The sequence below is a fragment of the Gavia stellata genome, chromosome 1 (assembly GCF_030936135.1).
Source record: "Gavia stellata isolate bGavSte3 chromosome 1, bGavSte3.hap2, whole genome shotgun sequence".
NCBI lineage: Eukaryota > Metazoa > Chordata > Aves > Gaviiformes > Gaviidae > Gavia > Gavia stellata.
The window spans coordinates 25589793-25617368 of NC_082594.1; the positions used below are offsets into that span (position 1 = coordinate 25589793).

The 27576-nt window shown below is 40.7% G+C and overlaps 1 protein-coding gene across 1 annotated transcript in view; it reads right to left on the reverse strand.

Annotated features, from left to right (window-relative positions):
- The window catches only part of STARD13 (StAR related lipid transfer domain containing 13), a 305199-nt gene that overhangs the window by 195236 nt on the left and 82387 nt on the right, over positions 1-27576 (reverse strand). The window lies entirely within an intron of this gene.

The following is a 27576-nucleotide window of genomic DNA, read 5'->3' on the forward strand; positions in this document are numbered from 1 at the left end:
ATAAAACTATTCTCTTTTTCGTGTATCTTTGATCTCGAACACATAAATATGCGAAATAGATAAAGTAAGTACCACAAATAACTTCCAAAGTTAAAACTTGCACCTTACATTGGAATTGTGGTACTGAGTAAATTACTGAATTTAGGCTTCTTTTAGGATATAAATTGAATATGTTAATTTTATTCATCAAAAACAATGGCACAGTGCACATACATACAAAACCCACCAGAAATAAGGGAAGGTCACCGGGCTAATCACTTTGGCTTATTTCCCTTTTCTGTACTCCCATCTGCCTATTTTCTCTGCACTTTGTATTTAAAAGGAACAACTTGAACGTAGTTAGGCCAAAATTTGACCTACTTTTTTTGTTCATTTTAATTAATTTCTTTTTTTGGCAACAACTCTGTAATTTCCATACCTTTTACTTCACACACGGTTTCTCTTTAAAGCAAACTAAATAATGCCATGAGTCTGCCACCAATGAGAAAACAGTACACTACTGAATCGTCATCACCAGGGATGGATCTTTGCATTCAGACAGTGTCATATGCAGGATGGGTGTCTGTACACTGAGAAACAGGTCACCTTAAGCCCACATGAAATTAGTATTAGCAAGGCAGCAGATCAAACTAATAGAAACAGAAGAGCATAGTTCAAGAACATGGTTACTTGGAAGCGTGTTCTGTTCACATAATTTTGTGCAAATAGATTCACTTCACCTCATATTAAAATGCAGTACTTTGCTCTGAACCATCTCCTCCCAGGCCAGCACAGCCCACGTTACTTATTAATCAAAGATTGTGGAAAAGGAATTTTATCAGTAGTTGAGTACAATTGTTTGAGAGGAAAGAAAACAACCTTAAATACTGAAATCAAATCAAGTGCTACAAAAAGTACTCTGTTCTGGTATCAGTGATGCCAACTTTTGAAAAGGAATATTTAAAATTGCTCCAGGATGGAAATGGAGCCAAAACTGACTGCAGAAACAGACAAACCTGCCAACTCCTTACAACATATCTCAAGACCTAGTAACATGCCAACCTGCAAGTAAATTCCCGCAATTGCTCTCAGATCAGTTCAGGAGTGACTGGGACTCACGGGCCGCAACAGCTAGCGACCCACAAGGGCTTCACATGCTGGGATGAGCAATGAGGAACCCAAGCTAGAGACTGAAATTGCAAGAGATCCTGAATTACTGCTTTCTTCCCCAAACTTACCTCTCCACCCCGTTTTACTTTTTGGGGTGGGCACAGTATAAAAAAGGCTAACAGAGCTTTAACAAGGATTGAATACAGGACAAAGAGGAGATCATGTAGGCAGATTTAGCTGGAAAGGGAAAATAAATAATATATAAGCCAAATGTTCTGTAAAAGAACTGCTTTTAGATTTATGGGCCCCACTCAGAAATCACATCCCAGCACCAATGGAATTGTCTTTCCAGCCACTTCCCGTGCTTGGCAGATAAGATGCAGAGGGAAACAGCTTGGGTGCAGTTGCCAACCTAAATTTTGTGGGACCATGCCAAGCTACCCTAATCACATTCATACTGTCTTGCTTTAGCTTTCCGAGGTCTCTAAGAAGAAGCAGGTTTGCAAAGCAAGGTGGCCCGATGAAAACCAAAGGAACAGAGAGCCTGGAAACAGACTGGCTCTGGAGCAGAAGAGTTGGTATTTCCTGTTATTTCTGATGGATCGAAAGCAAACTCAGGATGTCATGTTAGATTTTCCACTAGTCTCCAGCTAGTCTGAGGCAGTTTAACTCACCTGCTTACACTTTCAGAGCTCTCGTGAGATAAGCTGATGGTGGCAAACTAAGTAATTGGTGCTGGATACAACTTTCAAACACAGGCACTAGTTTCATTTCTACCATTACTGGTGTAAAAAAGAGCCCAGCAGGTACTTTGAAGGGCATTGCACTATACAGATACATTCACATTTTCTACAAGCAGATGACAACCAGCTTGCCTGAAGGCTGTTGTGGTGGGTTCTGAAACCCTCTAGAGAAGAATTGCATGAGACCTCTGGATGAAAGGGAAGGACTGGACAGGACCTCCATCTCTTTTCCAGGCACGTGACTGAAACAGAGACTTAGACTCCCCCTCATTTATAATTCTGAAATTACATGAGATCTATCCCATTCGGGCAGTATGATACCAGATGAGGCAGAATAAAACAGCCTGGCTCTGCCAGAAGAAAGGGAGAGGGAATCCTAGAACCCTAATATCCTCAAATGGTTTGGGTTGGGAGGGACCTTCAAAGATCGTCTAGTCCAATCCCTTGTCACAGGCAGGGACATCTTTCACTACATGAAGCTGCTCAAACCCCTGTCCAACCTGAACTTGAACACTTCCAACACTTCAATCTCTTCCATCCTCCGCAGAGCCATACAGTTTCTGTCCCAGACAGCATGGTTTGGGAATTTGCTATTCTCTACTGGAGAAATGCTAATGAGCACAGCCTTTTATCTGAAACATTTAGATGTCTGGAGTTCTTGCCAATTTGTTTGTTTGTTTATAAAGAAATAAGACTGCTCCTCATACTGAGAAGTTGCAGCAGCAATTGGAGAGGCTGCTGTAGAGGAGAAGGAAGAGAAAATGTGAGTCACATTTGGCAGCATCTGTCATTATATATAGCAGAAGCTGCACTTAAGCCAGTGCTTGCTAAAGCTAATGAACTAACAGAAATACAGTCTTATCCATCAACATCACTGTATAGGTCAGAGCAGACAGATGCAGCATATCAATTTGACCTGGGATGCTGTCCCAAAAGACCTCAGAAGGGCTTCCACAGAATGATTCCAGTAACTCTAGAAAGGCCTGAGGTTATTTGAACTGAACAGCAGATGTAGGGATAGATGATATTCCTCTCACGTACAAAATGGATTGTCTCTGCTGGAAATGCCACTAGATATCAAAGGAGAGAAAGAGTGAAATCAAGGCTATCCTTTCCCTTCTTCCTGAGGCTGCAGCATGGGAGCTGGGGTGCAGGTCTGCAATCAGAAGCATCTTTGCCTTTGATCATGAAGGATTCAGTCACAATCTGGATCGCAATTCCGCCTGTAACTAGAGTCACAGACTGGGAGCCGGGCCAGAAAAAAAGGATCTACTTAAGAGAAAATTATAGCACTCCCCCTGGTGCTCCTTTCCTTTCCCAGGTACAAAGCCTAAACATTCAGAGAGGTTGCTTACCTATCACCTCTCTGGGCAACCTGTTCCAGTGTTTCACCACCCTCATGGTAAAAAATTTCTTCCTTATATCTAGTCTGAATCTACACTCTTTTAGTTTAACACCATTACCCCTTGTCCCATTGCTACAGGCCCTAGACTTGTGACTAGTGTCACAAGACATTAGTCACAGACTTGTGACTGAGTCAAAGCAGGCTGCAAAGCTGACTCACATAGTCACCGCAAGGCGTACTGCAGAAGAGAGTGCTTGTGATGCTCTCGTTCAGTGTCAGGTCACATCCACCCTGCACCTGCACCCAGGTGCTGCTGCGTAGCAGCAAGATGGCACAGGCTGCCAGGAACCCTGGACAACTTCAACCGATCTCATTCTGCCTGGACTGAAGTCACATTCAGAAAAAACGTTGGACCTACAGCTGCCCTGTGGTGCAGGCAGCCTGGAGGAAGCATTGCTGATGCCACTGGTGGCATCTGCCACCATTGATGCTCACAGTGAAAGCAGGTTTGGGATCTTCACCTCAACACGCTCAAGTTCTGCTTACATTTACTTCACGCTAGCTACCTCCAACAAATCTACGGTTAATTTAACTACATAAAACAAGTTTAGTTTTCTGGATGTCTGATTATCTGATCTATTTATCCACACACATATTTATGTCATCAATGGCATGTTTAGCAACCATACTTTCTTTACATCTATACACATATGTACGTATGCATGTATAAATGAGAAATATTTATGTCTCCTGGCCTCCCTTCCAGTTATGTAACTGTTAAGCTATGTATTCAGCTATTACCCCACTAAAACTGTTCTTCTGATCCTAGCTCAGTTACAGTTTGCTGCATCTTGTTTTCATTATTCTGCAAAATTAAGGCCATGGAGGACGAGAGCCGTGAGAAAACCATTTGTTCAATGAAGAACCCCATAAAATTGCAAAAATGTTTTATTGAACTCTTATGGTAGGAGCTATGCTCTTCTTTTAAGATAACAAAGGAAGTTTTCTCTCTCTCCCGATAGAATGCAATTCCATTTTTACACACACAGAAAGATATCAGAAATAGATGCTGGATTTCATGTTAATATAAATGTATCCCAAACCAATTAACCATTGTACTATGTCATAAATATAGTTCTGCTTTTATAAGTGTCATATCTTTTGCTGATGGAGTGCCAAAATCTCTTCTCAAACATTTAACTTCTAAGACAAATTGTCAGTATCCCCAGTGGCGTGTATTAATTTATAGGTGAGTGGAATCTTCATGGAATTACCAGCTGCTCTTCACATTTACATCTTTTGCCAAGATAATCTTTCATAATGTTTTCTTGAACCACTCAATTACATGGAAAAACCTCTGTGATGACTGGGCCTTGGCTCACCTTGCTCTCCTGTGGAACTATTATTAAAGCATAATTCTATGGGTTGGAAAAAATACATGGGGATATAAGAGTCATCTCTGAAATACTGGGCTCCTTGCACAAGGAACAGCAGGCTCTGCATAGGGGCATATCTCTCTAGCACATTTGCCAGTATTGTTATTAGTATTATCATATTAAGTATAGGCAAAACTATTATGTGAAGTACTTCGCATTCGACACATAAAAGATGCCCTATATTCCAAAAAGCTTTCCTTGTAAGTGTGAAAGAGACATGACACAACAGCATGCAAACAGGAGAGAACAAAGAATCATCACAACTGCGCTGGGTCGGTGCACTACTGTGTGCAGCACACAAGTGGCCCAACTCCCACCAAGTTTTTCAGAAACAGAGTTTTAACAAGGTTTTAAAAGGAAGATTGTCACTGAGCCCTGGCTGTTTACAAAGAATTTTTCTAAAGCATGAGGCACCACATAAGAGAAATCACAAAGGAACTTCCTTAAACCTAGGAATTCGGGATTTGGGAATGGAGAGCTGGAAGGTGTGGGAGTGTGCTAAGAAGAGAGTATGACAAGAAAGGAATAGGTTGTTAAGGAAGTTGCAAGTGAAAATAAAGCCCTTATATTTGATACAACAAGCAATGGAGGCATGGCTTGAGAAATGCAAAAAGAATATGGCTGAAGTGACGGATGAGGAAAATGATCTCTGCGGTAACATTTGGTAGATCTGAGCAGCAACACTGCTCCTTTCTCACACTGAGAAGCATTTAGCTCGGTGGCTCTGCTGAATCCGGAGGGATTACTTCTGTGAGTTATCAGTCTCCAGTGTCAGACAGAGCTCCATGAACTTCAGTGTGATTCCTGTTGAACTGCATTCACCGAAGCATTCAGTATTGGGTGATGCATGTCAAAAAGAGCATGAACCAGAGGAGAGAGAGAAACAAAAAATGATCACGGATCTAGAAAATGTGAAATGCAAGGAAAATTTGATGGAAATAGGATTGTTAATTTAGAAAAGAGTGGGCTGAAACATGAGAGCAGTTTTCAAACATATGCCATAAAGAGAAAGAAAATAATCTTTTTTCCACATCTGAGGAGGACAAGGGGAAATGAATTTAATGTGCAAGAAAACTTCAGACTACACTTCAAAGAAAACTTTCTAGCGCTAAAATATAGTGAAGCACTGGTTGCACAGTGAGATTGTGGGATCTCCATCATCAGAGGTCTTCAAGAATAAAGTACACAAACATCTCTCAGAAGTGGCTTAGATCTACCTGTGGCAAGGAAATGAAGCATATAGTTTACAGGAATCCCTTAAAGCCTTTTTATTTTCCTCTCTTATTCTATTAACCTTCAAATAACCAGTTTTAAATAAACCTGTAATACAAGCTATTCTTCATGACTTGATAAATACAATGAGATATTTATACCAGCCTTGAATTTTACATCTGTAACCTCTCTTAAAATACTGTTTCACTAGTCCAAATACTGTGCTGTGTTTTTTCAAGTGTATTTTGCTGATTAGAAAAGGAGTCAGTTAGAGATCTGAGACCTGAAATGGATCATTACTCTTCAGGTCTTTTTTTACAACTGCTTCGTACATTGACAATGGGAGATGCGACACAGAAGTTTTCCTTGCAATAGGGTAAGCAGCAAAGGTACAGTCCCTGAAAGGATAGGTAAGGAAAAGATTGTTACCTGGGATCAGTTTTGTCCCAGAGAGTAAAATGAAAAAAGTACCAGGATAACTCTCCAGCAAGATGAACCACCCCCATAGTAACCATTGCTGGTACAGAACTATCACCTTTCCTATAAATCAAGCCAAAACACATATACAATGTTATTTTAATTTTAAAATTACTTTTTAAAAGCTTAAAGACTACCTGGTTCCCAGTATGTTATGTTCCTATATAAGTATGGCTACAGTTAACGCAGAAATTAGGTTATTTCTTATAATCTTCAAATGCAGCTTTGCATTCAAATTCTGTGGGCACTGTAATATTTTCAAGCCTAATAATGAAGTTTCCTGGACAGTTGGAAGTGATTAACCTTTGTGATACTTCGAGATTTTAGTGAGGTTGAGGGACTGCAAAAAGCAAATACCAAAGGACTCAAATTTGGAAAACACTATTCCCATTCATGTCACCAAACTCACTACAGACACTTGAAAAGCAGTGATTAAAAATAGCTAGACTAGATGCATGTGTGTCAAGCTGCAAGTGTTCCCAGAGGATAATCACACAGATGTCCAAGCTTACACAACGGAAATTGCAAGGCAGGGTGCCTGCCACTAAAGAGACATTTTTCCTTCACACAGAAAATGGGAGACAGTCTTCAGAAAAATGCTGATGCCTTGTTCACACAGATTAAACGTTCAAGTCCCTAAGGGTCCTTATTCTAGCAAGAACTGTGAGATAAATAAAGACAGAGTATCTGAAAAGAAACAATTCTTCCAAAAAACCAAACCAGTATTATTGGAAATCTAAATACAAACAAATCGCAACTGAGGTCAGGATGCTGCTTTTAGTTCCCATGCCAAATCTTCCAAAATCAACATTGTGGTTTGGCTGTATGTTATCAATAACTGCTTGCCATGCATTCATACGACATGAGTCAGTGACACCCAGCTTCCTTCCTGCACTTCCTTTGGCTCTCAAACATAGCTCTGTACTCAAACTTAATTAGTAATGATGTCACACACCGGCCTCGCAAAGCAAGCCCTGCGCTAATGCAGGCAGAAGCCGACAAGTAGGTATGGGCACTCAAGCTGGTAATGTGGTTGGCTTTTGAGAGTCTGCCAGGGAAACACAGAAGAGCATTAAGTTATTGAAATCTGAATTCTAAAATAAATATTAATGCTGGCTAAATTTTTTAAAAGTGTCTGAATGACTGAATCTCTCTGCCCAATTTCCAAATGCACGGACGCAGCTGAGGAGTCTGTGTTAGCAAGCAATGTGGCTCAGACACCTCAATATTTATACTGGATATCCGCATAGTGAAAGTCTTTAGCGCTCAAATATTCTCATTTTAATAAAGAGCACCTGACATACTTTTGGGGGTTTTAAGAACCTCAGTTTATGTCCCAAATAGAAATTTTATGTCATTTCTTTGAAAAAACAGTAGATATCCTGGGAAGCTTGTTGGGACACCAGAAAATACAGGATGTACATTAGTAACTGTCTGTCTTTACCAGTCTGCAAGTCTCATTATTTTGGCAGGTGGGCAATGCTAAGCTGTAGTTGCTTTTTAAAAAAAAAAGCAAGTTAGTGATGAAGACATCAATACAGGCAGTTGCTTTAAGAGAGGAAAGGTATGCTTTCTGAATACTGACTTCCAAGCCACTTTGCTGAATGGATGTTGTTGTATGGACCAACTATTTATTACAGACATGTTTACCAGAGAAGTATAGCAAACATTAAATATAACATAAAAACAAAATAAAAAAAGCTGCATCACAATTTCTATTTCCGGAGACAGCTTTGAACTGACTTTGCTGCTGCTAAATGTTTTATACCAAAAGCTTTTTAGGTTCATAGCTCTTCGCAAACACAAAGTAAAAATAGATGTCTGCCCTTGAGTCTTAAGCCAACATAAAATATTTACAAGGATGGCATGACCACCAGCATGCTTCAGTCTCTGTAAGAAGTTGGAATTCCCCTGATAAGTGGAGCCTCTGTGAAGTGTTATCACACTATTTATATCAGGTGTTATAAATGAAATTCTTATACTGAGGTACATGTATCCAAAGAAAATGCAGCCCACTGAAACAATATTTTTACTGTTGATTTTCACACAAATTAACTTTTTTCCCCCACCTGCCAGAAAATTCTTTCTAATTGTTCTGCAATTATTTATTTCCCTGAAACAGCACATTAACTACACAGAAATAAGTTATTTTCCACTGTGAGTAAACTGGTTCCATGTCTATAAAATCATTTGCAGTGGAGTTAAAATGCTAAGAACTCTTGTTCAGAGTTTTCTGATGGATTAGGTGGATCTCAGTGGTGACCCATGAATATGTGAAGAAGCATGGAGAGGGAATGAACAAACTCTGTCAGATCTGTACAGATACGTGCAAAGCCAACCTGGATGTCTGTGTTATGTATTCCTACATCAGAATCCCATAACACCCCAATGGCTCTGGGTGATGTTAGCCAGATTAAAGTCATCAACACCAAATTGGGCAGGAGTTTTGATCTGCTTGAGCATAGAAAGGCTTTACAGAGGGATCTGGACAGGCTGGATGGATGGGCCGAGGCCAATTGGATGAGGTTCAACAAGGCCAAGTGCCGGGTCCTGCACTTGGGTCACAACAACCCCATGCAACGCTACAGGCTTGGGGACGAGTGGCTGGAAAGCTGCCCTGCAGAAAAGGACCTGGGGGTGTTGATTGACAGCCGGCTGAAGATGAGCCAGCAGTGTGCCCAGGTGGCCAAGAAGGCCAACGGCATCCTGGCCTGTTTCAGAAACAGTGTGGCCAGCAGGAGCAGGGAGGTGATCGTGCCTCTGTACTCGGCACTGGTGAGGCCGCACCTCAAATCCTGTGTTCAGTTTTGGGCCCCTCACTACAAGAAGGACATTGAGGTGCTGGAGCGTGTCCAGAGAAGGGCGACGGAGGTGGTGAGGGGTCTGGAGCACAAGTCTGATGAGGAGCGGCTGAGGGAACTGGGGTTGTTCAGTCTGGAGAAGAGGAGGCTGAGGGGAGACCTTATCGCTCTCTACAACTACCTGAAAGGGGGTTGCAGAGAGGTGGGTGTTGGCCTCTTCTCCCAAGTGACTAGTGACAGGACAAGAGGAAATGGACTCAAGTTGCACCAGGGGAGGTTTAGATTGGATACTAGGAAAAAGTTCTTCACTGAAAGGTTTGTCAGACACTGGAACAGGCTGCCCAGGGAGGTGGTTGAGTCGCCATCCCTGTAGGTATTTAAAAGAAGTGTGGATGAGGCACTTAGGGACATGGTTTAGTAGTGGACTTAGCAGGGCTAGGTTAACGGTTGGACTTGATGATCTTAAAGGTCTTTTCCTAACTAAATGATTCTATGATTCTATTATTTTATTCTATGATTCAGGGCATTATTTTTCAATATAAAAAGCAGCAAAATAGCACATTGACAAAATGTCAGCCAAATACATAGGAATAAAAGGCAGCCTGGGCTCATTCCCACACTGTGCAGCATTATCATCAGAAGTCTGGGGAGAGGAAACACTGAGAAAGGAAACTCAAAACCAAAAGTCATTAGGGTCATAACTCATATGCAAGACAAAGCAAAGTGTTTACTTTAAAAATCATTTAAAGTGAGATACACTTGAACATTTCTCCAGGGATAGCTGTCAGTCTCTGGCAAGTACTTAAACATCCATGCTCCTGGGATAAACTTTTTGTAGACAAAATGCTACCAATATTGATTAGAATGAGAAGGAGAACTTAATTAATTTTCAAAAACACATGATTTCTGAAAGTTCAGGCTAGTCAAGAAAAGAGGGATGATGTGCCAACTGCTCCAATGGACACTGTTAAATGATGTGGCCCTGTCTTTTAGGATTCGGTTAGAATTTAACAGGAGCAGAATTAGTGAGAAAATACATTATCCTGAGTCATTTTCTGCAGGGAAAACAAAACAAAATCCGAAGATAGCAAAAAAACAAGCCCCTAAATGCCCCTTTTTTTGCTCTTTCCTCTTCTCTATTCATTATGCACAAACTGCACAACTCCAAATAGTTCAAATAATTCAGAATCCAGAACCTGTTTTTCCCACCCTCAACTGCAACTCAGTCTTGTTCTGGATCTTCCCAGAAGGAAGGCCCACGACGGGTCTTCTCCTCACATAGCTCCCCTCAAAGCCCACTGGGAGTTTCCATAAAGGCAAATCTGCCAGGTATGTGGCACACACCATGCGACAGGGCCATTTCGTCATTCCTAGCAATCCGCTGCCCTTACTTATACCTAGAGGTGTCTATGGCTCCTCCCCAGTTATTTTCACCATATTGTTACCACTAAGACCTCCAAATTTCCTACACAGATTCCAGCTCTTCAGGCTGTCACTCTAAAACTCAACCTTTTTCGCACCTGAGGAATTGTGTAAACTGCTTTTCCCAGCCCATTTTCCACACAACTGCATCCTGCAGCAGATGTGGGAGCTGAACATCCTGATCATGATATGGTAAAATCTAATTGCATAGTTATAGCCACCTTAAACGGAAAGCCAAACTTTCATATGCCTAAGGGGAGTGGTTTAACAAATTTATATGCAGATGGAAGCATATTAAAAGCAAACAAGCTAGACATTGACAGAATAAATATTCCCATAATAAGTGTATAACAAGGAGCGAAGGTATAGCGTGCAAAGCAGACAGCTGATCTGTGCAACCAAATGTGCAGGTCCCAGCAGCCTCATTTAGGCTTGCCACTTTCTCTTTTTTAGACTATTTGGGTTCTCTAGACAATGAAAATAACAAAAAAGAAAAAATAAAGAGGAAAAAAGAGGAAAAAGAGAAAGAACAGGCAATTCTGGCAGATTAACTGCTGATCCAACTGAATGAGAACCGCCTGACATACACACTGGGAATCAGGATGCCCCAGGATCTGCTGTGTTGAAATACCTGCCACAAATACGTACTTTTCAGTCAAACCAGGGGAACTGTTACCCTTAAGAGCCTCAGCGGTGTGCTCCAGCTGAGTGAGGAATCTTCTTATTTGCCAGAGTCCTTGCTTTGCAGCCTTTGCAGACAGAGCAGGGTGTAAACTGGGAGGCTACTGGATGTCAACCATGTTATTGGCATGTTGAGTCACTAAAAAGTGCAACTACAGCAATTTTACCGGCACATCTGTCAACAGTACCCTAAATGCCTCAGGCAGCAGAGCTCAGGACTTGCCTCACTATAGAAAGTTTCAAGGAGTAAATGGTATTACAAAGAATGTTATTTTGTATATTCTGTGCTAGGTAGGAAGGAGCAAAGCAAGTGTTGATGGCAGCACAGCAGGGGAGACAGTCTTGTGACTGATGGTGCAGGACTAAAGATCAAAAGATCCAGTCGATCCTTTCAGTACTGTGAGAGACCTCATGTGGGATGTTGGGCAATCATTTGCATTCTGCCCTCCTGCCTTCCAGCTGCAAAATGAAGACAGTGAAGAACATGAAGTGTCCTTCTTGGGTCTGAAAACCTAAATACTCCAATCCACCTCTTTGCGTGTGGCCATTTTTCTCCTGACACAAAAAGCAGAGAATGCAAAAATTACACAGGCAGATGAAATGTATTATTACAGAAATGCCCATCAGGAAATGCTGGATGTGAACTCAGTCATGTTTTCAGAATGCTTTCAGGTCCCCACACTAAAATGCTAATCATCATTAGAATTTAGAGTTCGAAAGGTCTCATGAATGCTTTTGTACAATAAAAAGAATATAATTGTTCATTGATAAACGTACATTCAAGAAGCAGGGCAGGGTACACATTTTGTCCCCTTATTTCTTTCATGGTGATTTTTCAAAGCTATAGAAAATTTACAGCTGGTTTGCTGTAAAATTTGTTTTCAGCAAACAGTCTCTTCAAAATACTGAATATTTCAGACGTGCCATATGGTACATAATTTTTCTTCCCACATAATGACCCTGAGGTCTTCAGAGCTGGAGAATGTCTGATACCAGTAATTCATTCCAGAGCTAGGGTGACCTTTTTAATGTAATTGTTAATATCTTAGAGTAATACGTGTCTTAGGGGGAAAAAACCCTCCCAGTTTGATAAATGGCATATTCATAGTTGCTGTCAACCAACTAACCTCACTGTCCAGTTGTTAGTATTGTTAGGTAAAACATACTCATAGTAATGGTTCTTCTGTGTACTTACACAAAGCTAATTCTTACTGGAAGAAAATGAAGCACCTGTGACAGTGTAACCAGGAGATGGACTTGTTTAATATATGCATGTCTACCATGCATATGCACTTCCTATCAATGCCCACACCCCATGCCGCCCCCCCTTCCAGACTGGACCAGAGGATTTTGTTGTCAGAGGAGGCTGGACCTCCTCTAGTCCTTACTGCAGGCTTTTAGTTTAGTCTGAGAACATGCATTAAGCCATAGCATTCATCCCTACCATTGACTTTGTGAACCTCAGATGTGGTGAAAAATCAGAAAATTCATCTTGAACTTCAACCATGGTGGGCAAATTTGCTGGGAATGATGACTATTTACTTCTCAGATCACATCATGCTTACACCTGCTGTGAATAAACCAGAAGTACTTTCTCTGAGACCACTCCCAGGAAGCTCACGCAAACCAGGGACGGACACTCCTTGGACACCACCACCACAGCCACGGGGAAAAAGCTTGAGTCAGTCATTCCGCAACCACCTTTGTAAGACTCGCCATTAAAGATCAATCTTGTCCCATATGCAGTGACTGGGTAGGGACCTTGGCCACACACTTCCCAAGGAACTGTAACATAAAAAAGGCATTGTCCCAATGTACTTTGTGTGAGACAATCAACAAAACTCACCACACTCTGCTTTCCCACATCCTAAGAACAAATGAATGGCATTGCAGGAGGCTGCTGGACAGTGTGTGTGTGAAACACTTGCCAGCCAAGAAGAAGGGGGCCACAGGAACTCTGTGGGCTAACCAGGACTGTGGGGAGCAGGAAAACACTCTGATTTCCCAAGAGGCAAAAGCTATTCTTGCTGATGAGATTTCAATCAGTTCACAGGAGCTGGACCTCCACATCACAGAGCCATACACAGCTGGACAGTTGGGCACCAAGATCAGTCTCTCTCAGTATAAAAGAACAGGCCACCCAGTTGAGCATGATGAGTATATTCAAGCTAAATGTCCTAAGAACCACTCTCAAAGAGGTACATATAAAAACTAGTGGTCAGCAGAGAAGGTAGCACTTCTGATAGACCTTAATAAAAAAATTCCCTATGGAGAGAAATGTCAATAAATTGACTCAGAGCTACCTACCACCCAAAACTCCCAAAGAGATTATGACGAAAGGAGGCTCCTCAATTAAACAAAACCAACAACTGTGCAAACTTCCATCAACCCAGAACCAGACAGTCCTGACGCTGGGCTGAATCCCTGCTGTGAAACAAGGACTCAAAGACAAGTACTTGGTGAAGCTCCAGGTATGCCTTCAGAAAACAACACCCAAAGAAAGCAGGCAAGAAGTCCTTGAGGCTTTGGTACAGTTACAGCTTGAGGATTAAAACTCATTATAACCATTTATTGCCAAAACTTCTTTTTCTTTTCTTCATATCACCACAAGGGCTAGGACTGGAGTGGACAAGACACCCTCAATCACCCAAACCAGGTTTCCTGTGAAAAAGGGTTTGTTAAAAATATGGGGTTCATTCATACAGTGTTAGACGTCAAGTTTAAATTAGTTGTCTAAGTTCTCACTAAATTCACTCTGTGAACAGACTGAATGACTGGTTGAAAACCCGGTGCAACACATCAGAAAACAGTCTGTAAGAATATGAGGATTTGCATCTCAAAATGCTCAGACTATACAGACCAGAATCACCACTAGTCTAGAAAGACGTTTATGTCTGACATCAAAGCACAGTTGTGTTAGGGCTGCACAGCTTGAACAAGGAGTGAAGAATAATTTACAGAGCCAAAGCTATAGATAGTCATCTCATTAGGCAGATTATCTGAGCTGAAATTTCAAGAACCTTTGGTAAACTATTTTTATACATGAATCAAGGCCGACTCCATAAAAAAAACAGTGATCAAAAGAGGTCAAGGCTTCGGATTTCACACTGCATCCTGAACTGGTGTGTCAGCAGAGCGATGCTGAGCACTGACATGAGCTGTTCCCTCACTCGCTGCTGATGCAGAGGGAAGAGTGCCACCTGCTGAGTCACTCCTTATGCTTCTGCCTGTCCTTGCTTCTCTCTGTCCTGCTGACCACCTCTGATCCTCCTCTGGCGGTGGGGTATTTCAGATTGCTCCCAGACACCATGTGCCTGCCATCAACAAAGCTTCCTGCTGCACTGTAATTACTGAAGGGAGTGAGGAGGCATTCAGCCTGGGAAATTAAAAGAGAATAGGATTCCCTTTTTACTTACGCTGGGATAAAGCTAGCAGGAAATCTGAATCGGGCTGCAGATCTCTTGGGAATCACTGTCTGGCAGTAACTGCGTTTTGATGAATTTTATATTTATCTGTACAGAGATCCCTTGTATAGTAGGCACAACCATGGGTCAAGTTTGGTCAAATAACACAAACAAACTACAACAAATTTCTTAGGACATTCTAGGACTAAGGACATGCAGGCTACAGGAATGAATACCGTTAATAGGAAACATGTAACTTTTGCAACCATGATCGTGGAGAAGATGAAAGTGAATGCTAAGAAACAAGAGAGAGGTTCTCTGACTTTTTGTCTACCTGGTTATCTTCTTTGTTCCTCTTCTGTTCTTTCATTTCATCATTGTTATGAAGCTTTGCCTTTGTGCTGAGAAACAAGTGGCGTCCTTTCAACAGAAAATGTTAATGATTTACTCAGCTCTTGGATTTCTATACACTCAGAGTACTGCACATTCTTCAATATGGACCATCAAATTTGCAAGTCCACCTCCATCTGAAGTTCCTTTCAGTTATCCCTAGGTGGGCCATCACCATCACTGCACTATCCTCCTCTGAGTTCCAAATTATTTTATTTTTCTCTTTTCTTAGTACTGGTGATGGCTGGCTTATGAAGGATAGCATGCTGCTATCCGCTTCAGTGTCTATGGAACTCACCAGTCAATGTGCATTACAAAGAGCCCAGATTTTGCTACGGCCACAACTGCTAAAACTCTTTTTTTTTTTTCCAGACAAAACTGTAAGACATGTAACTAGTTCTGGACATGCTCAAATTAACATTTAGTGTGCAGGTCAAGACACTAGATGGAACAAGGAGTCTGGAAACCAGGACCTACAAGAAAAAGCTAGATGAACTAGACTGACCTGAGGAAGGAAGGCAGAAGGTAAAGAATATGAACATAACAACTTGTTCTGCGTATTGATGATGAACACAAGACGACATTTTACTGCAAGAAAGCACAGTAAAACTTTCAAATGATATGTGGGCTACTGAAACATATCATCTGAATGGGCTCTGTAGTCTGTCAATGGGGTCTTAAAAAAGAAGCTAGACAAACTTTTGTCAGGGTGACATAGGTATAGGTGACTCTGATTTGGTACAGGGGAATAGCTTAGAAGTCCTTCTGAGGTCTCTCAGACCATAGGTTGGTCCAGTTTCTCTCTGAGGCTGTGCCAACTCTGTTTCAGTCCAGATTCACAGTCCTAGATGCAAAGTCCCATTTGTTAGCTCGAGTTTTAAGACATGAAAGTACCTCTGGAAATTTTCAGTTCAATTTGCAGCATGCTGGCTAACCTACAACATTCTCAAGCTCTACTTTAATGGCTCATCTGAAAATCCACATTAGGACATTTTGCAATACAGAAGTTTCAGGCACTTTTATTTTCTGAGCACCTTGGTTTTGTATCAAGTGATTAGTCATTGTAACATTTAAGCCATGTAATGCCAATTTAAAGAAAGTCATAACTATGACACTTGGCTGCTTCAAATAATGTGTGACGTTTCTCCTACTGTGGATTATCAGCAGGCCCCATCTAGCAACTAGCAGTTCATCTCAAAATCACTACTTTATCGCTCTGTGTTCAGTTCTGGGAATTTACCAAACTGCCATCCAAATGGTAGCTACTTAGAAACCTCCTGCAAATAATTTTTCTGAAGTTGTACTTCCCTCCGTACACCAATAAATGATAGGAGAGAACTTCTTTTCTGAAGCTTTTGCCTGTTTTCCCATGTATACCTCAGGCGATTATAGCAGCAAGACTTCCATGTCTGAACTTTCTCCTGCCCAGAACAGGAAAAATTGGCTTCTGTAAAAATGAATGGGAAAATGGAAACACTGGAGAATATTAACCTACCTTCTCACCCTTGCTATGTGTTTTGTTGGGAAGAGCTTTTTGGTCTGGAGCTCCATGAGAGCAAGGGTGAAAGCTGCTGAGGAGCTGAGCTCTCACACTATAGCTAACGCATGGGGTGTAGAAGCCCTGCCCCTCATCAGGTTCTGGATGTGCTTCATGATTCTGGGTCACCGGGAGACTCGGGCAAGTACCACTGCCCCATAATTCCTGATTCCCATGGGACACATGCATGGGCTCCACTCTGGATAAGGGAGTAAGTCCTGTGTGGCACTGATCCCTCTGTAAAAGAGCTGAGGCTTCTGGAGAAGCTATTTAAACACGGTTCAGTGAGGCAACAGTGCCCGGGGACTGGCTGCTAGAACCATACAGCAAGCTACCTGTGTACAGGGAGATACTGTTAAAAAACCTAAAGTCCATCAAAACCATACACATACAATGTATATATACATAAAAGGTACATAAACACATATATACATGTATATATATAAAATATGCATCCAGATCTATCTTTTTCTTTTTTCGTTTTTTGAGGAAAAAGGAGTTACAGAAACTTGTAAGAAAAGTCCTGGGAAATGATTGGGTACACCTGAGAGAAAAAAAACCACAGAGCTGTCTGAAAAAGCTGCTCAAGTCAAGTAGAATCCTGAGCCTTCCCACACCTACCAGCTTTAGCGCACATCACTTACACAAAGGGCTGCATAATCCCATTTCAGTACTGTGAGATACCATACATGCCAGGACAAGGGGGTGACAGTTGGGCAAAGATGCCTCCGTCCAGCAGAAGCACAAGAGAAAGTTGTACCTTGAGAGGGATTATCTCTATTAGAGAGACGGGATGAATGATTTGCTATATTCATTTGCATAAAAAATGCTCTCCCTATGCATTGTGCTGGCCTCTGTCTCTGGTCTGTTATAGATGGAAGTCCCTTCTTCCCTAGCGTGGGAAACGGGAGAGAGCAGTCTACAAGCTCTCCAGAGCACAAAGAGCCTGGAGGCTTGTATTATGAGAGACCTTTGCACCTCTGCTTAAGTGGGACTAGGGGTCTGACTCTACCCAAGCTCCAAAGCACCACACAAGCACTTCTGCAGTCCAGGCAGGACACATTTTTAACTAGTAATGTTTGAATCTCTCTGCTTTCCTCTTGCCGTGAACAACTATTATAAAAGTCAAAGGCTCCAGCTCAATCATGTGTGCCATCTGATCAACATGCGACGTAGCCAAGAGAACCCTGCCTGAATAAGAATGACACAAGTCCCAAAACAGGGGCCAAGACGGTGAAAATGAGTAATAGCTACACTGGAAGAGAAATTACTTTGATAAAACTATACACATAGAACATATTCACTCATATTTTTTCACGCTCTTGTAATGAATATACTACTGGGCCAGAATAAGAGTAAGCAAAAACCTGACAGATAGGTAGACAGATAAGGTATGATTGTACATACCTCCCTGAAGAAAACTGCGCTCAACAAATCTCACAAACAATACAACAGACAGCCTGCTAGGGTCCAATCCAGCACACGCCTGCCAATCTCACCCATAGGAACTGGTGTACTCTTATCGCCTGTTCTTTTCTGTGGCTGCTACAAAACATAGTAGAAAATTGTACTGTCACCCAATTAAATAAACGATGTGCTGCATCTAAAAGCATGAGCCCAGCTGCTGGTATAAAATATGCAAACAGAAGAAAAGACAGATAAATTGTTTCCCTTTTGCACTTCATTGATTATAAAGTTAACTGTAGGGGAGTAAGGTTATCTCTCTTTACATTTGCACATGCATGGTATCATTTACTAGTATGGTTCCCGATCACCTCTTGTTACGTATTTATGGAGATTCTTATTTTGACAGCTTGCATATCCCACATCTACTGACAAAGAGTCAGGACATTTCAGTCTGTCCTTGAAAAGCAATGCATTTCTGAGGCCGTGTACTAACGCTGAAATATAAGTCAGCAATTTTAGTGTCTATGATTAATAAGATTGCATTATCATGAAATGGGATTGTGTTCCTGCTAACAGTCAGTGTTATCAGAAATAAAACACAAAACCCAGCATTTAAAATTACAATATAGTTTTTGCAAAAGAATGCAGCTAGAAGATCTGAAAATTAACATAACAACACATGCCATTCTAGAATATTGAATATTTCAATTCACATATGATAAATATGTCTATAAAAGCCAAGTAGCACATGTAGACTTTATTTGGGATGTATATGTTAATGAATCCATGCCTGCCTGCAGCTCTCATTTTGTCACTACAGCTGGACCTAGATGGCAAATCTCACTGAGTGAGCTTGGGACAGTTATGGTGAGACAGGGACTGGGCTGGCTCAGAAACGTGCTCACTCGATATATTTCATTGGCAGTCTCTGCTCACAGGGTTTTAGCAGAATCACCACCAAGCTCAGCTGCTCCGCTGCTATAGCCATCCCTGATGGACATGCTGGCTGCTCCTGCAAAGGTGGGTCACCTCTATTTCCCAACTGTTCCCATGGTCGCTAGCTCATTCAAAGCTTTTCTTACAATATAAACAGACGTTATCAGTCTGAACTACATAAATAGCCACGTAATGCAGAGCAATAAAAATAATCAATTTAGTCTCCTCCCAATACAGATTTGGACTTCGTACACCTTTTGAACTACATCAAATGAACTTTAGTCCAAAATGAGTTGGAAACTACCATTTTACTTTATATTGTATGCAAAAAAATGCATATAAATTTTCTTGCCCACATCCATCCAAGAATAATTAATTATTGTTAAACTATTTCTCAAAGCCATTTTATGAAGATAGAGAAGCTTTCTTTCCTTTCTTACACAGGTAACTCACTGAGCTTTTTTTAAAAAATACACAAATCCTGTCCCTTGCCTCCAAATATATAATCCTTATGAAAATTAAATTAAAATAATGAATCTGATGCAAAATACTGTGTAAAAAGGATATCATTATTGTTATTTAAAATTAAATAAATATTTTCATAGACTGAGTGATTTAACTGTAACAGTTCAAGTTAATATTAATTGCTGTATAGCTCTATTAGGATTATCATCTGCAGCTGACTTCAACATTTTTGTCAGGAAAAAAAAACAGAATTGCGCTAATAATTAAGAAAAAAAGCATGTTAAATATTTTATTTAAGGAATGTTGTGATATTTGCCAAACAAACTATCCCATAAATACTTTTCGGTCAGTTCTGAAACACACCACAATTTGCTCCTAAATGAATCAGAATGATCTAAAAGATTTCATTTCCTTGGAACTGACACTAACATCTCAAGAGTCTCATCAATCAAGACGACAGGGACTTTTCAGTCCATTTGGAGTTCAGGATTACTACCACCAAGAAATAAAACAACCCCTCCACTATCCAACCATCTGTATGTAGAATAGTTAAGGTGCAAGATGTTGGAGTCTCCTCACTGAAATACTTTGAGCAAAATTTAAAAGGTACATGGTACATCAGAATAAATAAGATGATCCATAAGTGTGCATTTGGAAAAGCTTTTTGGGCTGTATGTGTTTGGGACGACTTCCGTTTCTCTGGTCTGTTCTTGTACTAGTGAAGACAGGGCTGCTCAAACACACAAAAGAAGGAAAGTAAATTCCAAATAAAACAACCCCTTTTTAATTCTAATCAGATAAATGCAAAAGCAAAATTCCAAGGAGAAGCTGCAATAAAATTAACAGGTAACAGTCCTGTCCTCCCTCAAAAAAACATTTCCTAATAATATGATAGCATTTCTTACTATTATACATAAACACTGCAATGCCAAGTTTCAGTTTAAATTTTCTGAGCATTGTTAAAAGGTACCCATACCTCAAGATGCCATTTCTAAAAAGAAAAGGCAGTGGCCTACCAACTGGCCCTGTGACCTCTTTATGGTAATTTTAGATATAAAAACTCAGTAAGAATGTGTAATGAAACAGTTTGTTATTAGCTAGTGCTGATAAACACAATAATTGTACACTACTCACCTACCTTTTCTAATTCAGGGCCTCCTTCTGCCACCATCAGAACTGAACCCCTGAGACAGTCAGTCTTTGGCATCAATCCTGCAAATGCTACTCAGATACTCGATCTGCTCAGTGAGATGGATTTAGAGTTTGCTGTTTTGGCATATTTACATCTTCTTGATTCACAAAGCCTGATCGTATTTCCACTGAAGTTTCTGATCTGCAGGGATGGGCAGACTGAGAATTTAGACCCAGAATTTAGGACTGTTTAGAAGATGTATTAGACGAGATTTTAATCTGCTAGTTTTCCTTTCAGAAGTTTTTGCAAATTTATCCATTCATGTACAAAATATTTACATTGAGCAAAGCTAAAATTTATACTGAGCTTCCCCTGTTCTCCGAGGCTCATGATGGCATCATGATATCAGCGTAATACGTAAGCACAGTGTTGCCAGGTTCACAGGCAGCTTTGTGTGAAGGAGCTGACTGATGGGAGGAGGGACTAAAGACAGAAGGGAAAAAAGAAGGCTATGCTGGGCTCTTATGTTTGCAACCTCTCCTTGCCGGAAGCAGACTTTCTTTGGCCAGAGTGCTGTCAGCTGCACTAGAAACAAAGTGGATGAGAATGCCTGGAGTATTAGTTATCTATATTGGAATATATAGCTCTCACTGTTAAAAATGTGAAGGAAGGGAGGGAAGGGAGGGAAGGGAGGGAAGGAGCCATATGCCTTTCTCTCCCTCTTAGCCTCCTTGTTTTTTCCTGGAGCTGGTACAGGCTTTTCCTGGGACAATGAATTCCTCTACTACCAAGAAACTAGTTCATCTCAAAGTGGGGAAGATTCTGTCTTTCAGGAGCACTTGATTGTCTCAGAAATGCCTGCAAGTCTAGAGTGCTCCTGGGCAAGAAGGGTAATCTCCTCACCGTGTGGGCAGAGCAGGGGAAGAATGGAAACGCAGCCACCCTGTTCAGAGGTGAGAAAGTCCACCATAACAGTGTACAGCTGGAAGCAGAGTAGGTTACTTTACCTGACTATTTCACCATGCCTCTGTCCCAGCGGGATACTGGTCGTATTAAGTACCGAAAGCAAGAAGAAAAATTCTGGAAAGACGATGGTTCAGGCTACCTGCATCTATACCGAAGAGCTAACTTGCTGACATGATTAATATCAACATTAAGGATACACAGGACAGCAATTCGCATGACTAAATGACACGGTTTGAAATTTGTTTTTGCAAGAATGGGAACAATTGGAGTTAGCACTCTTTGTGAGGAAGGATGGTCTGGAGGCAAAAACACAGGCCTAGGGTTATGTGTAGGTTCTGCTCTTGACCATGCTGCAACCAACCAGTACGACTTGTAGAAAGTCAATGAGGACCTGATTTCTACAAAGATTTTTGCATCTCTTATCTGCCTGAGCTACGCTACTCATATAAGCAGCTGAAGTATAGACAGAAATCTTCAGCTCCAACAAAGCCAAATAATTGTGTCTTCAAGCACACCTTTTCTTTGAGAAAATGGAGCACTGAACACTAAGTCTCCCTCACTCAGGTCTAGGCGTCTTATTTCATCTTCTTGCACTTTGTGGGTTGTACAAAGTGGCCTGACAACAGAATGGGCAGAGTTTTCTCTGAGGTAAGAAATCTTTGCCCAGAGGTTTCACAAGTCTTCTCGGGGCTTTACTATCAACAGGGTCAGAATAAAGCATGATCTGCCCAATCTTCACCTAGGGAAACACACACTACTAGATAATGGACGTAACTGCTGCTGTAAATTGTACCGTGAACTGATAAATTCATGACTGCATTCAGCAATGATAGTGTGTGAAACTTATTTCAGAGCCAGGTTATATACACTTATCTTCTCATCTGCGATGTAAAATGAAGACTCTGCTTACATATTTCATGGAGAAATGAAGGATCAGCCTAAGGTTTGTAAACACTTCAAGATCCTCAAATTCCGAAAGACTGCTTAGTAGAAATACAAACTGTTATGAGTTGTCACATTTTAACTTCCTTCTGCACTGGATGTTGGCAGCTATTTGATAAAAGGCTTGTCACACACACCCACTAATGGAATAATCTCTGATTCCTGTTGGCCCAGGGGCAGCAATATTGAACAAGTAGTGCATGAGAAACACAACAAATTGATTTTCCTTCAGCTGTTTTTACTTCTGAATTTCTTTGGCCTCAAACAATGTCAGAAGGTCAGGCGGGCATCACACTGCCTACAGAGAGAGAATGACTACTATAGTCATAGTTTACGGTATTATTAGTTTTACATTTCTCAACAATGTCGGAAGATATCAGACATCTTTGGAACCTTTGCCCTAAACTCTGAGACACTGTATATAGCATCAAATAGCATTTCTCAGGAAAAAAAAAGAATAATATCTTCTTAAAAGAATCACAAACACTTTCCAGTCATGTGGGTTACAAGGCCCTGTTTAGCTTCCCATTTTCTGAATCAAGTAGCCTAGCACAGATAAACTGTAGTTCTACAGTTTAAGCTATCAGAAACTGGCACTGATGCTGAAAGAAGCAATTTACCCTGTCTCATCTCCAGCCACTCTGACCCTTTCTTGCACCAGCCTACATATTCATGTGGCTACGCAGTGAACCAGACTGAGAATCCAGGGTAAAACAAGCCCGAAACCTATAAAATTATTAATTTTAGCCCTCTTGGTTCAATGAACTCAAGCTATCTGTGGAACTAAAGCATGAGAACTCACAACTGTGCTCATCAGCTGTACTTAAAAATAAAACATAAAAGCATTCTTACCACAGATAAAGGAAAAAGCCCATTTTGTTACCAATATACAAAGTTTTGTTTCCTTACTAATTCACAGAATGCATACTGCAGAGTATATTGCGTTACCTGCAAGAACTAAAAGGTGTTTACTGATGGGATTTTTACACCACCTGGTATTAGACTCGTAAGTTAGACCATCCGGGTCTCAAAGTTTCCTCTGCTCAGTGCATGGAGAGGCAGGCACTGCCCATCAAATGCCAGACCGTAACTTACAGGCCATGGGAGGGATTTAGCTCACCCAGTTCTAAGCATGTATGACTCAGCCAGTCACTCCAGCCTCTTCGAATACGCAAACAACCAACATCAGTACTTTGGGGGCACAAAGCACTTCAACCAGGTGACCTACATTCAGGCAACGACTTCAGGGTGTGATGGATCTTGCTGTAGAAGTGCTTTTTTCTCCCCATTAATGGAATCTCTATGATGTAGACATGGACTTACAAATGCCAGCATTTGTCAGGTGAAACTTTGCTGTTTGTCTCTCCAGCACTTGACTTCCCCACCACCTTAGGTACATATCTCCTTTAGCACCTCACAAATAATGTTTCAGTGAAGCAACTTTTTGGGGGGAAGGAAGGAGGGGAGACATGACATGACACATCATTGCCCTAAAACCATGATTTTCACTTTTATTCTATCAAAATGTTGTAACAAGTGTGAGTCATCTTTTAAAGGCATATAAACAGAATACCTACTGTGACACAAGTTTGCCAAAGAAACCTTCAATGCACCTTTTAAGCTGTCAGCCTAGTTGGTGTCCATGAAAGTGTGCAGCTAACATCACTGCCTTGCACTGAGAATTGAACAACTGTGTCCTGCATAATTATCTGCGTATTATTCCTGAATTACAGCATCCCTGCTATTTCTAACATTGGTCTTCGCTATATTTGCTAATTTCAATACATTATGGAGTATTTGATTCTCTAAATGCCTGGGTATATGAGCTGCTGGGGAGTGGAGACAGATAAGCTCTTTTTGACCTCCTGACTCATAAAATATTGGAAGAGAAGAAAAACTAGCTCATCAAAATACAACGGGTTTGATTTATCTCTGTGTTACTCCCAAGTTATGTATTACACCACTCAGATCATGGGAGTTAAATGGATGCAACCTGGGTGTGACACAGAAGGAATTAGGCCTTTTGTCATTTGGATCTATCCCCTTTACTCTAATAAAAGTAACTTTGGCATGCCCTTTTTAAAAAATATGGAAAAGTCTGTATCTTAAGGAATAAGCAGTGAAAATTTGGGTATTGGAGAGGCATGACAGACTCAAGCAGACTGCATGCCTGAAGCTAGACATGGCTTTATTTGTATTTGCCTGAAATATAGCACATACACCAAAAGCAGCACTTTCAAGGAAGTAAAATGATCTTCTCTCCTGAATGAAATTTGCAAACACCCAGTTTCAACATTTACCTCTAATTTAAAGCACCGGCCAATTAAAAAAACAGCCCAGTAATTTCTAAAGAAATTCTGTGCCTCCAGTAGGTTTCTAGACTAGATGGTGCCCTAAGCAACAGGAGCACTTTCTGCATTACACTGCTGTTACTACAATATTACAAATGTTTGATACAATACATGGACTTACTGATGAAGATTCGTGGAACTGCTATTTATTGTACTAGTATTTCCTGAATTTCAACAGAAAGAGAAATGCAGACTTCAGAAAAGAAAAAAACCCAAAAGTTACTTTCTCTGCCTTCTCTCCTACACACTTCTAGCCAAACAACAGTATTATGGCAACATCACTTCAAAAATATTTACATAGTACTAGTGGGAAGGCAGTTAAGCAATGATACTTATACATGCCTGAACATTTGGCCAAGGTAAAAAACAAATAAAGTTAGCAAATATCTTACTTTTTACTGAATTCTACTATCTATTTCAACTAGAATAAGCGTCAAATCAGAACAAATGTTTGTGCTTTTGCAGAAATGGAAAACAGCAAACTTATTTTCTAAGGAAAGGAAATAGCTGGTGGGAAGACAATAATGTTTTCAATTAGTAAGCAAGTGGAGCCAACCTTCCAATTTCCATTTCAATGAACGGGAGTAGGCTCATTTAATGAAATACAGAATTTGTATGGTGGCATGTATATCATTCTTTGGTAGATGAACAGTATGACAGTTTTAAAGATACCTTTAACATAATAGACTTTGCTTTCATCAAAATTGCGTAGATAACTTGAAATAAGCACCTCATCAGGAGAAAGAGAACTGCTGAGCTACTGACTTAATGTGTAATTATTGCTATAATTGGCTTTGGGATCGCAGAAATGGAGGGTAGCATATGCAATGCCAATATTTGAAAATGCCTCTGAAGCTATTTGTGGAAGAGATGCTAGTAGGACTGATATGCATGGCAGAAAATTACCAGAAAGTATGCTTAACAGAATAAACACAGCAATAGTAACACAGGCTAACAGGGAAGCGTAAATGTGGCTTTTGGAGGCCATGTCTCAATAATCTAGACAAATTCTTTGAATGATCATGCAGATATGGGTGATTTGGCTGATACAATGTACTTCCATTTCAAAAAGCTTCTGAGGAGGTTATCTATCAGACTCTTAAATTATGCTGTCAAGGAGGAAAAACAAAAAAGATGTTAAGAAATAAAAATGTCTTTGCATTGCTAACTAAAACAACAACAAAAAAATGTTAGGAATAATTGGCTGCCTTCTTTTACAGTGGATGGATATTACCTGGCAGTCTTACAGATATATGTTGGATATACTCATAAATGATCTGGAATCACAGAATCACAGAATCACTAAGGTTGGAAAAGACCTGTGAGATCATCAAGTCCAACCTTAAAAAAAAAAAACAAACAAAAAAAACCCAAACCCACCAAACAAAAAAAAAAAAAAACACCAAAAAAACCCAAACACCCACAAACCACAAAACACACCACAACCCACACCAAAACAACCCACCCAACACCACACAGCACCATGCCCATCAAGCCACATCCCACAATGCCACATCCACACGCTCCTTGAATACCTCCAGGGAGGGTGACTCCACTACCTCCCTGGGCAGCCTGTTCCAGTGTTTCAGCACTCTCTCAGTAAAGAACCTTTTCCTAATATCCAGTCTGAATCTCCCCTGGCGCAACTTGAGGCCATTTCCTCTTGTCCTGTCACTAGTCACTTGGGAGAAGAGACCAACACCCACCTCTCTGCAACCCCCTTTCAGGTAATTCTAGAGAGCGATAAGGTCTCCCCTCAGCCTCCTCTTCTCCAGACTGAACAACCCCAGCTCCCTCAGCCGCTCCTCATAAGACTTGTGTTCCAGACCCCTCACCAGCTTCGTCGCCCTTCTCTGGACACGCTCCAGCACCTCAATGTCCTTCTTGTAGTGAGGGGAAATGGAGGAATAACAAGGGACAGAGATTTCTGATGATATTAAATTATAGAGATTAATAAAAACAAAAAATGACTGCCAATTGCTACAAGAGGACCTCATGATGCTGAATGAGCATAAGATAAACAGGTAGAGAAAATTCAATACCAATAAATACAGTCAGACACACTGAAGAAAAAACCCCAGTCCCAGGTATTCACTACTTCCTACAAGATTCCTAAGATTCATTTTTTTACAGTACAAGAAATACAGCCAAATAATAATCTAGTAGCAAATTTAGAACAAGAAAAAAGTGTTTTTTCACATACTCCACAGTTAAACTTTGGAACTCATTGCTACAAGATGCTGTGAATATCAAAAGAACAAATACATACAAAAGACACAACTAGCAGCAAAAAAGACCCTCGGGGGCTATTAACTGCAAAACGGCAATATAGTGTCTGGCTTCAATGTGTCTGCATGATAAATACCTCAAAGGAAGTTGAAATGGCATACTGCTTACCCTGTTCTTACACTTCTTTCCTGAACATCCAAAGTTGGCCACTGCCAAAGAAAGGATACTGGACTAGAAGTACCTTTGATTCAATCCAATGCAGCCATTTTTACGTTGTCTGATGATCACAGACGCTGCTGTCACCCAAGTAATTTACAACTGAGAGGCAAAACCATCTGCATTTTTGAACCAAGACACTGATCCTAAAATAGCTTACTTTTACATGTGTAAATATAACAACATTTGGCTATTGATGAAGTGAATCAAAAACTTTTGGGGAAACCCTCTGATAGGTTTTAACAGACCTCAATTGCAGACTACAGCATCACCTTGTAAAAAAAGAAACAAAATAAATGTTGCTATTATCAATTAGAAGTAGGGCTTAACTACCTCCAGAGCTGAACATTTCTGCTTACAGAGAATGCAGGGTGGAATCCACCCTGAAGTGGGCC